Below are 13,706 nucleotides of genomic sequence, written 5' to 3'. Positions count from 1 at the left end.
CTTAAGACAGCAAATAGGGTTTTAAAATGACTCTAGTAAATGCATTTAGTAAGCTTTTCCTCTGTGCCCTCTCTTCAATTTTACTGCAGATTCCAGGACCCATTTCTCCTTTCTTCTTCTGCCTGGATTTGCTTTAAAGCAGGGTCTGTGCCTTAGGATGACAGAACGTCCTCTCCTGTCACGGACATTCCTACTCCTTAGCTTCAGCATCAGTGGCTGACTGTTCTGACTTTATTAACCTTTTCCATCTGATGGCTGCCCCTGTGGCTCTATCTGAGGTGCCTCTAAATGAGATATATTTTGTGTTTCTCTAATTACAGAACTATCTTGACAATGACAGTCACTGCCTGTAATTACTCACCCCAGTTTTCTGTTTCCTCCAAATCTGAAAAAAAAACCAAACTGTCAAGGCTGACAGGCCACTCTAACATTTCAAAAATAGTTATTTTCTTGGGTGTAAAACTGTCTGCTATTTTGCCTCTGCTGTTCTGTCTACTTAGTTATTCCCACGCATCCTCCTTCTCCCTCCCTGAGGGTCTTCATCAATCATATGAGAACAGATGCTACACATATTTCTGCCCTCTGTGGCCACTGCCCTGGAGCCCCCAGAACACTGAATTGAATAGGTGCATTTGAAGGGCTTGTGTACAACAACTCTGCAGCCCTCCTAGAACTCATTGCATTTTCCATCAAAGGGTGAGAGTGAGGGGGACACAATGAAAACTTACCAAGACATTAGTCTCCTAGACAAAGGACTTCAAGTCTGCTGGCCTTGTTAGTGTTCCTGTGAAAAACAAAGAAGAGACAATTGAATTCTCCTGAAGCATATTAAAAAGGAAGACAGACATAAATCTGGAGGGGTAATGAGACTTATCTCTGCATGTTTTTTGTTAATGAGAGAAATGTGCCTTTTCTACACAGACTGAAATCTTTAGGCAAGAAACAATTACTTAAGAAAGATCACTAAGGCCATTGTATTATCACTTGTCTATAAAGTCTCTAATTTACATTTCTGCTCTGACACAGGAAAGAACCAACATGTGACACTTCTGGATACCAGAACTGTAATGACACAAAGCAGATTTGGTCATCTGACTTTCTTATGCTGATTTAGTTATTTTCTTAAGCTTCCACATTCTTCCCCTTGAGCCTCTACTTCTCAGAAAGAAAAGAGTCTGTTCTGATGGCAGACTATACTGTGGGAAGTCTGCGGGAAGAAAATGTGATTGATGCATTGGTGAGTGTCACTTCTCTATAAGGCTAACTAGGAATAGTGATAGCATATCTTTATTAGTCATTATTACCATTTACATGGCATCATCCATCTCATGCCAGTCAACAAAAATAACGTGAATTCAGATTCTACATTTGTCACTTTGTCAACTGCTGAAAATTCAGACTGTGTGATGTTGGAAGAATCACAGAGAACTGAGTATTAGGGTGGAAAACACCTTAGAGATGACCTCGTCCAGTCCCTACCCACGTTGGCTGTGCACGAGAATCACCTAAGGTCATTTTAAAATTAGAAATGCGTTTGTGGGACACATTCTTGTAGATGTTGATTAAGAAAATCCAGTAGGGAGCTCAGGCATCTGTATTTTTTTTTAAAGCTCCACAGGGAACTCTGATGACCAATAGGAACTGGATTGTGAGTTCCTGTCAGATTCACTTCTCTTATTTCAGAGGAAGAGAAAATTGAGACCTATATAGCTTTTGAAATTTTCCAAGAGTCATACCTCTAGCATGTGACACTGTTAGACCTAAATCTAGATTTCTGCACTCTTTATTCTATGCTCTTTTACATTGGCCACAATTCATTCTGTTGCAAAGAGCAGAAATTCAATTTTAGCTGGCTGTAGGTTTGTCATATATAGCTTTTATTATTTGAGATATGTTCCCTCTATACCCACTTTGGCGAGAGTTTTTATCATCAATGGATGTTGAATTTTATCAAATGCTTTTTCTGCATCTATTGAGATGATCATGTGGATTTTATCCTTTCTCTTGTTGATGTGATATATTACATTGATTGATTTGCATATGTTGAACCACCCTTGTGTCCCTGGGATGAACCCCACTTGATCATGATGTATAATCTTTTTTATGTGCTGTTGGATTCTATTTGCTAATAGTTTGGTAAGGATTTTTACATCTATGTTCATCAGTGATACTAGTCTGTAATTCTCTTTTTTCAGTAGTGTCTTTGCCTGGTTTTGGTATCAGGGTGATGGTGGCTTCACAGAATGATTTTGGGAGTATTCCCTCCTTTTCAATCTTCTGAAAGAGTTTGAGAAGGACCGGTATGAGTTCTTCTCTGTATGTTTGGTAGAATTCCCCAGTGAAGCCATCTGGTCCTGGGCTTTTATTTGTAGGGAGGTTTTTTATTGCTAATTTGATTTCATTTCTAGTGATTGGTTTGTTGAAGTGGTCAGTTTCTTCTTGATTCAGTCTTGGTGGACTGTATGTTTCCAGAAACTTGCCCATCTCCTCTAGGCCAAAGAGGAAGTGCTTTGGCTTATGTAATAAGAAAGTCCAGAGGCAACACTGGGTCCAGGGGCAGTGTCTCTCTCGCCAAGTCTCTCCAATATGTCCACTAGTGGCCTTAAAAATCATATTCTACCAATTTGGCAACAACAATGGAAAGAAAGAGTTTTTTCTGATAGCTATTAGAAAAAAAAAATCCCAGGGGGCACTCTGATTAGACTGGCTTGTGCCAATTACTATGACTAGGAACTGGGGTTCTCTAATGACAAGGTAGGGTGAGTGGGGTAAACTCTGTCCAAGAAGAATAGAACAGAAGTAATTCTGTTGTCAGAAATACAGCTGGAGAATGTTTTAGATAGACAAAAACAACAAATGTCTAGATTATCTTTCCAACCTACCCTGCAATCTAATTCATCACTTTTAAACTTTAAAATCATAACATACAGTGGCAAAAAATCACTTGATCCCAACTTTTGTGAAACACAGGTTTCATAAAATAATGCTGTTTCAGAATGCACTCTGATATTTTCCATTCTATCCCACTGCCCTTCAATAAAAAATAGTCCCATTCCTGACTTACCACAATGTTTTCATGACCACAGTTGATTGTGAGTAGTCTGAAAACTAGTTTGATTGATATTAAATTCAACAAATATTCATTGAATGATGAATAACGTCCAGCAATAGAGATAGGAATTATGCAGAATTTAAATGACATAGATGGCAATCTCTGGTCTCTAAATGTGTAAATAATCAAGGAGAGGCTGATTAAGAGGGAAGCATAGAAGGAGGAGGCTAATCAGAGGGAAAAACAATACAGCATCTCTCAGAAAGAGGGCTGAGGGACGGGGTATATTGCATCTAGCCAGAGATGATGCTGGCTGAGAACCAGGCAAGCAAGCAAGATGGATGGCATGCCAAAGCCAGGAAGGAACATGCAAACTAAGGGTGAACAGAAGGTAATCCCAGGAGGCAGCCAAGAATAAGTGAGAAAAAAGACAGAAGCTGAGAGGAAAGACAATTAGCAAGATGCTGGAGGTAATGTCAGATGAGAACCAGCAGCATGTAAAAGTAGGTCAAAGACCTTTTCTACAGCTTTTGCTAAAAATCTGCAGGTGGACCCCCAGTGAGAGAGAGTGGTAGGAGAAACACCCACCACATCCACACCCTGGGCTGGGAAATGCTGAAATCTTACCAGGATCTGAGGAGTAAATCAGCCTGTGAGTATTATACCCCGGTCCCAGACTCTTCATGAGAATACATATTATGGAGCAAATACTACTCAAATACATACTTTAACAAGGATTTCTACAGGGCAGATAGATAACCAAGTCTCAAATGGTGATGAGTGATTCTAAACCAGTCAAATCCTGTGGTGAACTCCCTAAAGCTCACAGTAATAGTATTACATAAGATACACATTGACTGTCTCCAAGATGAGTATGTTTCATATATATACTGATAACTTTAAATTATACTTGTTTATTTACTTACTTACACTTCTGTTGTTTATCAAAACATTTGAACCAGACCATATTTATGTTTTATTATCCAAAAAAGTCTTCACATTATGGATGCTTCCTCAAACTGTGGGAGTAACTCCCAGATGTTTTTTCACACCATGAAGTAGCTGTAAGGGGGCCCATGAGTGTTGGTTCCTTTCTTCTTGATTTTCTTGGATTCTTGCCTGCATCTCTACCTCTTAGAGAACTTCTTCTTTGTGTATTAGCTCTGGGCTTCTCATGGAAAGAAATAAACCATTTCCTATTGAAGTGCCTTCCTATTTCATTTTCCTACTGCTTGTTCTTTCCTAACTACATCTTCTTTGTCATCTAAAAATGAGATCTAATAAGCATGTACTCTTACCTGGTTAAAAAAAAAAACCCTTGGTAAACTGCAAGACCTGGATTTATGTTCCCCAAAAGATCCTTTCTGCTAATAAGCTTCAAGCTGGGTTAACAGTGACTGCCCACTCCTGGCTCCTCCACCCCTCATTTTCATCTCAAAGACAGCCTCAGCTTCCAATTTAGTTCCCAATGTGTGAATAAAGTCCAGCCAACAGGGAGGGAGTTATTGCTGACCTGGATTTATTGCTTCCTTGGCCATCAGACTTACACACCACACGGAGAGCCAGGGAGCCTTGGCCATATGCTACCTCTCCCCATGATTCATTGCTCCTTGTCTTCCCTCAGGAAAGACCAGGTCTTCAGTTTAATAAACCTTCAATGTGATTACCCTGCATATCAGTTCCATGTTATATGTCCCTGTGGTTGGAAATAAGTGACTTGAGGAGTCTATCCTCTTATAGTTCTGTGCATGGGCCAGTAAGATCAAAGTATGCAAGTTTCATAATTATTTTTCTAAAATCCTTGTGGTTTAGTCTTTTGGAATTCAAAACTTTTCTGATTTTATAAAGAAAATATGGTGAATGGGCCATATACTACTTAATATCCCCTGCCACTCTAAGACAACACCCTATTATCCAGCACATTAATATCTTGCCAGCAAAATATGTGACTACTCACATGAAATAAAGCAAATAAAGACTATACATCATATGATATCTCTTATATGCAGAATCTAAAAAAATGATATAAATGAACTTATTTACAAAACAGAGAAAGACTCAGACTCAAAGCCATAGAAAACAAACTTTCTCAAAGGGGAAATTGGGGGAGGAATAAATAAAGAATTTGAGATTAGCAGATACAAATTACTGTATATAAAATAGATAAACAATAAGGTCCTACTGTATAACACAGGGAACTACATTCATTATCTTGTAATAACCTATAAGGAAAAAGAATATATTTATGTATAACTGAATACATAACTAACACAACATTGTAAATCAACTATGTATACCTCAATTTAAAAAAAAAAGACTATAAAGAGTTTTAACTCAGATCAGGCCAGATATTGCTTCCAAATGATTACCAAAAAACTTCCAGTTCTCAGGGCTTTCTAGACTTCAGACATGTATTATAGAGAATAGCTAATACATAATGAATTGGGTGCCAATTGCAGTGCCTGGTTATCTGTCTAGGATTCGCCAATCAACTGCTGAGGTTGTTGCATTGATAGCACAGTGAATCAGGGGTTTTAATTAGAGGTCTCTACTTATTACTGCTCTGTTATTAAGTCTGGAAAGTACAAGGACCGATTCCTATGTAGTCTGTTGCTTAGTCAAGGTGCTAAGCCTGGCTGAGATTATACAAGGCTTCTTTGACTCTAATGTGAAAAGATAATTTGTTGAAATATTAATTTGTGGGGTTTTTTCTCAGCATTCTCCCCAATGCGCCAGGTCCTCTATTGCCTTTGCCTTTGGATAGGCAAACTCCTTCTCTGACCATTTGTTTCCCAAAAGGCTGAAATCCTTGAGGAGATTACATTGGGTAATTGAGAAGTGATTTTGAGGAGGGAGAGAAGGTGGATTTTTTTAAAGGTGTAAAAGAATTTGGAGGTCAGCAGGTTCCACAGAGATTGGGGAAGCTGGCAGCACTTGGGTGGGTGGTTGACTGCATGGTCACTGTTATGGGCTGAACATTTGTGGCCCTCTCTGAAATTCATCTATTGAAGCCCTATGGTGGTATTTGGAGGTAGAGCCTTTGGGAGGTAATTAAGTTTAGTTGAGGTCATGAGGGTGAGACCCCATGATGTTATTAGTGTCCTTAGAAGAGAGACCAGAGTTCTTTCTCTTTCTCCCTCCAAGTGAGGACACAGCAAGAAGGTAGCCATCTGTAAGCCAAGAGGAGAGTCCTCACCAGCAACCAAATCTTCCAAGCTTGATCTTGGACTTTTTAGCCTCCAGAATTGTGAGAGGTAAATTTTTGTTCTTTAACCCACCTGCTCTATGTTATTTTGTTATAGCAGCCTGAGCTAAGACAGTCATCTAGCATTGGCAAAAATTCACATGCCAGGGAAGAGCCCTTCAAAGGTCTAGCAAGGATACGGAAATATTACTAGTACCAAGGTGGACTGAAGATGAGAGGTACCACCCATAGTATTTTATAAGTTCTCTGGAGTACTTAACAACATTGGGGTGGGAGCAGGGTGTTCCAATATGATTAACATTGAATTTTCTGTCACTTGGTCATGGGAATTGGGACTAAAGTCATATTAAATTAGATTTTAAAAAAACAAAGTAAGGTGATTATTTTGTATACGTGAGTGTGTGTGTTTTTATTTGTCATTATTAATTTTCCACTATATTTTTTCTGTCTCTCTTACCTTTCTTATCCCTTAGCTGCTTTTTTAGATGTATTGCCATCTCTTTCCTGATACCTATGGTTTGATTTACATTTTTTATGCTTTGTATTTTACATTTTTCACTTCTTCTTATTTCTTCCTTGCCCATCCATTTTATCCTCCTCTTTTCTTGATGATGAAGCATCTCCTCTCAGAAAACTTTGGGATGATGCAGGAGGAAAATAGAGGTAGGACACAGAATACAGGTGAGAGCCTAAGTGCAGCTCCACAGAACTCAAAACAAACAGTTCAATTATTTTTGTTTCTACCTGAGATCCTTAACCGATCAGTGTCCTCTTATAGGTAAGGCTCTGGCTTGGGCTGGGAGGTGGGAGCAGGGACTAGGAGTGGATGTGGGAAGGCTTTGAACACTTAGTAGATCTGTGCTCTTTGCTGCTGGGCTGACAGCAAATAGCAGTGTTAAGTATGTACAAAGTGCCTTGAACAAGTACTCCACGACGGCAACAATACTCCATGACTGGCATCACTCAATAGTGTTATGTCTTTGAGAACAAACAGGTGAAGGATGAACCTCAGTGATCATACGTCAAGAATGTTTAGGAACTAGGAAGGGCTTCTCAAGATGTCATAGCATGTCCTTATGAAGAAGCCACCAGTAGACTCTTTGGATATTATTCCACATCTTTCATGGGCCAGTTGTCTGGTTGGGAAGTGCTATGAAAGGGGAGTAACACCTGGCTGAAGGCTTCCCTGATTGGTCAGACATCCTGCTTCCCCAACCTGTAAGGTCTTCCTGCAAGTGGCCCCAAGGATTTGCCTGGTGTTGCTCCCAAGCAACTACAGGTAGGACCAATAGTTTAAAGTTTTCATACATGTACTAAATATTTTTAGAGTGGTAAGTTCATAGTTCCTTAAAAGTCTTGCTTATTTTTTAGATTTATTGCTAGGAACTTATTGTTGTTTAGGCAAATAATTTTTTACATTACACTTTATACTGTTTATTACTGATGTGTAAAAAATGTTATTGACTTTCATCCTTTGTGCTTTCAGTGTTGTGAAATATTCCTCAGCATTCCTTTAAGGTGAAGATTTTTGCCAGGGTCACCTCCTCTGGGACATCTTCAGTTTTTTCATTACAACCACTTTCCTTATTTATGTCAATACATTCACCTTCATAAAGTTCCTCCAGCTGTATGTCTAGTTTCTTGAATGGTGGCACTGTCAACACACCCACAGTAAGCTATTTTTCCTTTAACTCTATTCACAGTGATTCACATTTCTCTTCCAACACTATCACTTTTCATTTCTTTGCTGTACTTTCATCTTTGGTGTCCAATTTCCTCTTTTGAGTACTCGTTTTTGTAAAATGTCATGTGGGTTGGGTTCTCACTGAGAAACAAGAAGGCAGCACAACTACATGCTTCGCTGTCTGTTTGAACTTAGTAATAAAGGCACAGTGACCAATCAGACAGACAGACTTCAGAAGTAGTGATGTGACTGGTCACTGATCATGATGCTCATCTGTTCTTCATGCGTGGATTTGATATATATAATGACTCTGGGAATGGGTATATATCTGAAGAAAACAAAAACTCTAATTCACAAAGATACATGCACCCCAATGTTCATAGCAGCACTATTTACAATAGACAACATATGGAAGCAGTGTCCATCAACAGATGAATGGATTAAGAAGATGTGATATATATAATATAATATATAATGGAATATTACTCGGCCATAAAAATGAAATTTTGTCATTTGCAACAACATGGATAGACCTGGAGGATATTATGCTTAGTGAAATAAGTCAGATAGAGAAAGACAAATACTGTATGTTATCACTTATACATGCAATCTAAAAAAGAGAAATGAACAAGTGAATATAACAAAAAAGAAACAGACACACAGATATAGAGAACAAACTAGTGATTACCAGTGGGGAGAGGGAAGGAGGGAGGGGCTATAGGTATAAACTACTATGTATACAATAAACAAGCTACAAGGATATAGTACAGGAAATATAGCCAATGTTTTATAATAACTATGAACAGAGTATAATCTATAAAATTTTTTAATCATTGTGTTGTACACCTGAAAATGATATAATATTGTAAATCATTGAAAAAACAAAATTAAAAAACTGATTACGTTTGCTTGCATGTGTGTGTGCATAAGCAAACAAAAAATTCCACATGGGAAGCATAAATGACAGAATTAAGGGGAGATTTTCACTTTATATACTTTCAAAGTTTTCAGATGTACATTTTATTTTTCCCTTTTGAAAGAAGTTGAGGCATGATTTATACAAAGCAATGTATGTAAAGAAGAATGTATGTCAAAGTCTAAAGTTAATATGTTAATTCCCCCCTGAAAAAGGTCTTTGAACACTTAGATGCCTATTAATTCCCTGCCACCTTGCATGTCATTTTTGTCCCATGTTTTAGTTTTGTCTTTTTTAACACCCCAAATTAGACATTATTACTATTATCATTATTTTTTTGCAGACAATCTTTCAGATTCAACTATGTTTACTACTTTCTTTCCTCACCATTGCTTCTTGCATTTTCAGACCTTCCTTCCAATATAATTTTCCTTCTTTTTGAAGTACAACTTTTATGTGTAGTTTAAGTATAGTTCCATTGGTGACAAATTCTCTAGGCATTTATTTATCAAAAAATTATTTATTTTTCTCTCATTCTTGAAAGCAGGTTTTCTGGGCAGACAACTCAAGATACATATTTCCTTTCAGTTCTTCATCCATATTCTTCCTCTCCTAGACTTCACTGTTGAGTAGGAAGTCTACTATAAATCTGTTTGTGGTTTGTTAAGACTTTTCTCCTGGGTTGTTTTTATAATCTGTTTGTTTTTGCATTTCTACACTTTAGTAAGGTGGATAAAGTATCTACAGTACCATGTGACATGGGTAAAGGACAGATTTACTGGGGGACATTCACAAGCCAAAGCCACCAAGCAAAGTCCTAAGTGTCTCAATTTTTCCTCAACCCCACAGATGTCATTGTAGGCCACACAACCAAGTTCCAGTGAAGAGACACCCTTTCATCTCCTCTCCTTTTTTACTGGGCAAGCATGAAAATAATTTCAGTGAGGCCAACACAGATTACTTTGTTTCCAGGAAATGATTCAGATATCAGCCATTTAGAGGGAGTTTTCTGGGAACTCAGCTGCCCAGCACCTTGGAGGTCTTGGTAAGAAGTTGCAGCACCTCCTTTGAAGATTGGAAGTAGCTCCTGGCCCAAACTAGTTCATTGTTCAGGCAACAGAGAGACTTCTGGAGTCTCAGATAATTCACTTGCTGTATCATAATTCAGCCACTAACCTCTGGTCTCCTATATATCTGACACAGGAAGAGAGAAAGCAGTTATTTGCACCTCACTCCCACCTCACAACCATTCCATTTTGGGGGGTCGGATATGTCTAAGTTCAACCAGGCAGGGTTTGTCATTTTCCCTGAGGAGCAAGGTAGGTTACATGTTCTTGGAGTGGTAAATTCTCATGGATCCAGTTGTTATTCTGACTTCAAGGGCGACATCTAGAGGCAGAGAAGAGTAGCTGCAGAGCTGGCTGATGCCATCTATGTTATCCGAATCATTCTTTTTCCAGCCCTCCACTGTAGTCCTCTTTCCCAGGTGACCAGGGCTCCTGCCTAGGCAGAGTGGCTGAGGGCAGAGATTGCCCCCTTTATGTCTGACTCCCTCTTGCCCATTTCGGACTACATTCTGGTTAGAGTTGGCCCTCCATTCTAAAAGCTGTCAGCCGGGAAACATGATGAACTCTCATGGTTTAGCCATAAGTCCCAAAACTAAGTCCAGTAACTGGAGTTCTCCCCTGCCACCACCTCCAATGTAAGCATTAGCAACCCCAGGGGTTGGGGTGGGAGGGCAAGGACCATGGACGACCAAGTTCCCTCATCATCCTCCCTCATCCTCCTCTAGTCCTAACAGATGGAACCAGAGTAGCCATCTTCTCACTCTGGACTGGCCTGTTTGCACAGTGGCCCTAGAGCTGGGTGGGTGGGGAGAGGTGTGGGTGGGCCCCCCTCACCTTCTTGACTGGGAGGCTATGAATTTGGAGAGTAAGGACAAAGGCACTTATTTCTAGAGGGAATCAAATTTTCTATCCCCAAGGCCTCTCCCCCTACCAGTGTCTCCTTCAAGCCTTTTTTTCCCTGCTTGCTGACCTTCCAGGAGGGTTTTCTTCCCTGAAGACTGCTCTATCTTTTCTCTTTCCCACTTATCCAGCCCCAGAGCAGCTTTTGTGGATCTGGTCGGGGTTCTTCTACTAGTTCTCTGGCTTTTTCTTTCTCTACCCTACAGCTGCAGCTGCCTGCAAAGACCCAAAGACTTCGGCCCAGAGCCAGAAACACAACACATCCACTCCAACCCTGCTGCTCAAATGAGAGATTTTCATGAAGTCTCCAGATGGTGCAGCCTCAGGCTCAGAGAACACCCCTCTGCTTCCCCCATACTGTTGGAGAATGGGGAGGGCATGCCTGCTCCCTCCTCCTTGGTTGGTCCACCATATTATCCTGCAATAGCAGGCCCTAGGATTGGTACATCTTCATCTATGGAGACTCTGTCCAGACACACTTTTCCCTAGAGAGGATGTACTTTCCTTCTGCCCAGAATCAAGTGGCATTACTAGCTTGTGACCACCCACCTCCTTCCGTCTCCCTGGTTTAATTCAGAAGTCCTAAGTTTAGCTAATTGGAACAAATCATTGGAAGGCAATTTGGTAAATATATCAAAAGTCTTCAAGATCTATAGACATTTTGACCTTGTTACCGATCCCCAATGGGTTTGTGACCCCTCAATGGATCTTTTGCCTGGAGCCACAAATGCCAATCAAACAAAACCACACACAGTCAAGCAGAGCAGTAACTTTATTCACTGATTAAGGAGAAGGGATAGCTTGTGCTCTCAAAACACTTTCTCCCCAAAGGGAGGAGAGTAAGGGTATTTTAAGGGGTAGGAGGCAGACATGTTGTCAAGGCTCTAGGAAAAGAGGCAGCTGGGACATTTTCAGTCTTCCACACTTCTCTGTGCAAGCTTCTTTGGGCCTCACAGAGTACAAATTTCTCTCTTCCAGGCCCCAGCAGAGATTTTAGCATGGTAATGAAGCTAAGGTAACTTTCAGACACCTCTAGGTTTCATTTCTTCCAGTGCTTTCTTGTGGTCAAGTCAGAGCTGGTTCAGGGCAGTTGACCACTGCATATTTCCTAAAGCACAGCAGCAAAACATCTCTGTCCAATACCAGGTGCTTTTGAAACAAACACAGAGATAAATCAAGGCAAGGATTCTTTAGCTCTCAGGGGCTGGTGAGGGAAACCACCTAGTAATTCCAATTCTAGGATTTTAACCTAGGGAAATATTGCAACACATGTCAAGATTTATGTGCATGGGGTAGAGCTCAGGGGTAGAGCAAGTGCTTAGCATGAGGTCTTCAGTTCAATCCCTAGTACCTCCATTAAAAAAAATTATACACAAGTATATTCATAGAAATTTTTATAAAAACAAAAATTAGGAATAATTTTTAGGTTCAGTTGGTGATTGGTTAAATAAATTATGGTGCATACATAAAACTGAATTTTACGTAGCCAGTTTACTACGTCAGATTTCAAAAGTCTCTGTGTTTTCAGTCTTGCCTATTTAATGTTCTCAATATTGCTGCCGTTGTGATCTTTCCAAGACGCAAAGATCCATGCTCAAAATCCTTCAGTGGCTCCTGATCATCTTCAAGATCATGTGTAAACTTTATGTTGTGGCATGCATGACCTTTTATACCCAGGACACTCTTATCTCTCCAAATTTTTTTCTGTTCTCCCCCAGCATTCTTCGTCCATTTCCTTCTTTCCGTCTTGTACTCAACACTCTGGCTCTGCTGAAACATCTGCCGCTTTGCTAACGTTTTCATGCTCTTTATAGCATTGGACTTCTACACATTCTTCTTATCCACCTGGCTAACTCTTTATATTTTAGTATTTACATCAGACATCATTTTCTCTAGGAAATCTTCTGTCATGTACACCTTTGCCTGTATGTCACAGTCTCAGTATTTTTGTGTGAGTTGCCCAAGCCCCAATTTCCACAGACTAGATAACACCTGCATATGCAGAGGATTTTGTTACATGAAAGGGAACCGTGAGCTTGAGGAACCTGAATCTTTTACCATGGGTGCTAAACATGCCTGCACTTTACTTCTGAGAGAGATATCTTTATCACATTTGTCAGAAAGCTTGCCTGTGCCTTTGTTCCAGAGAGAGACGCTAGCTCTATCTTCCAAAGCTGTTTGCTAGCTAAGCATCTTGGGTGAGATAGTCCTTAAAAAAGGGCAGTCACAGTCTTGCTCATGAGACATGTGGAAATGCAAGATATCCATAGAGGAGGGACTTGCAACAATATCTTGGAGATAGAGCCAGGATTTATGATGGATTTGTGAGGTATTAAGAAAAAATGAAAAAAAAAATGACTTCAAAATTGTTGGCCTAAGGAACTGGAAAAATGTAATGCTGATTTGCTGAGACAGAATGACTGTGGAAGCAGCAGGGCAGGCTAATTAATCAACACAATAATTATAATCCTAATGATATTTATTGGGTATTTGCCATGTGCTGGGCACTGTGTTAAACGTATCACAGACATTTAACTGATAAATATTAGCTGATCACTTTATACATGCTAGTCATTATTCTAGGAACTGGAGATGCTGTATTGAGCAAAGCCAGCAGTATCTCTGCCTCGTCTTGTGGTGCCTGCATTGTAAAAAAGGACAGTCAAGCTGCCGAGGAAGTTCACTGTGGGTGGGGATCATCTCTTTCTAGAGCTACAGAGATGTCAACCTTGTGAGGTAGGTTTTATTTTTGTCCCCCCTCCCCTTATCTTACAGATGAGAGAAAAATGACTTAGACTAGCAATATGCCTACAGTCACAGTTAACAAGTGTTGAAGCCAAGATTCTAACTCGTCTGTTTAACCCTAGAGCCTATGCTTCATT

At 39.8% G+C, this 13,706-nt stretch overlaps 1 protein-coding gene across 3 annotated transcripts in view; it reads right to left on the bottom strand.

Annotated features, from left to right (window-relative positions):
- The window catches only part of LHFPL3 (LHFPL tetraspan subfamily member 3), a 518,831-nt gene that overhangs the window by 499,338 nt on the left and 5,787 nt on the right, over positions 1-13,706 (bottom strand). For 2 of the 3 annotated variants that reach the window (XR_004137725.2, XR_010381732.1), the window contains exon 2: positions 729-784. The gene's annotated coding sequence lies outside the window, so the exon portion shown is untranslated. Of the gene's footprint in view, positions 1-361; positions 386-728; positions 785-13,706 lie in introns of all 3 variants that reach the window. The other variant, XR_010381731.1, reaches the window with a different exon arrangement.

The sequence above is a fragment of the Camelus dromedarius genome, chromosome 7, assembly GCF_036321535.1.
Source record: "Camelus dromedarius isolate mCamDro1 chromosome 7, mCamDro1.pat, whole genome shotgun sequence".
NCBI classification, from domain to species: domain Eukaryota; kingdom Metazoa; phylum Chordata; class Mammalia; order Artiodactyla; family Camelidae; genus Camelus; species Camelus dromedarius.
This window is presented reverse-complemented; position numbering and strand designations above follow the sequence as displayed.